Source organism: Monodon monoceros, unplaced genomic scaffold (genome assembly GCF_005190385.1).
Source record: "Monodon monoceros isolate NGI ecotype Baffin Bay Population unplaced genomic scaffold, NGI_Narwhal_1 Super_Scaffold_22, whole genome shotgun sequence".
Taxonomy (NCBI): Eukaryota; Metazoa; Chordata; class Mammalia; order Artiodactyla; family Monodontidae; genus Monodon; species Monodon monoceros.
In genome coordinates this window covers 127357058-127357816 of record NW_021703779.1, presented here as the reverse complement: position 1 = coordinate 127357816, position 759 = coordinate 127357058, and the positions used below count along the sequence as shown (strand labels likewise).

The following is a 759-nucleotide window of genomic DNA, read 5'->3' as shown; positions in this document are numbered from 1 at the left end:
GGGGGAGGGTGTATGGAGGGGATGTAGTGCGAGGGGCCGGGGAGGAGCCGCCTGGCCACGGGGGGCGTAAGTGATGCTGAGAGGGGGAGGCGCTGGGGCTGCTGTGATCTGGTGGAGGCTGTTGGCCATGGCAGATGGATTTGTGGGGGTCCAGGGAGGGGCTCTGGCCCACTGCATGAGGCATCGAGAGCTTCAGGTCGCCTCTGTCCGGGTGGCACAGGAATTGCAGAGGTGGGTGGGCAGGGCAAGGCCCTGGCCTCCGCACAGAGTACGCAGATTCTTTACGAGGGTGCTTTGCACATTCACCCGGACACGCCATACCAGAGTTGTAAAAGAGTCTCCATAAATTTAGCACTATTGCAAGTTTACATGATAAGTTTTCTCGTCACGGGGGAATTTTATTTGATGGTACTAATGATAATATATCTTCAAATATTGGGAAACCCATGGATCAAAGAAAAACATCACAGAGGGACTTAGAAAATATTTCAACGTGAATACTAAAAAAGCACAACTTACCAAAATTAGTGGGAGGCAGCAAAAAGCGACAGGAGGAAACTGTATTCCTCTAAATGCTTCTGTTAGAAAAGAGTCAGGACATAAAATCAGTGAGCTAACAGTCCATTTAGAGATGCTAGAAGAAGAAGAGCAAAGGAAACATAAAATGAAGTAATAAGAGAGCTAAGAGAGGAAATCAGTGATAGAAAGCAAATTATGGACACGATGAACAAAGCCATGCGCTTCTTTCAAAAGAGCAAG

At 48.0% G+C, this 759-nt stretch overlaps 1 protein-coding gene across 1 annotated transcript in view; it reads left to right on the top strand.

The window, feature by feature from the left end:
* TEX28 (testis expressed 28) overlaps positions 1 to 759 on the top strand; it is a 33038-nt gene that overhangs the window by 18295 nt on the left and 13984 nt on the right.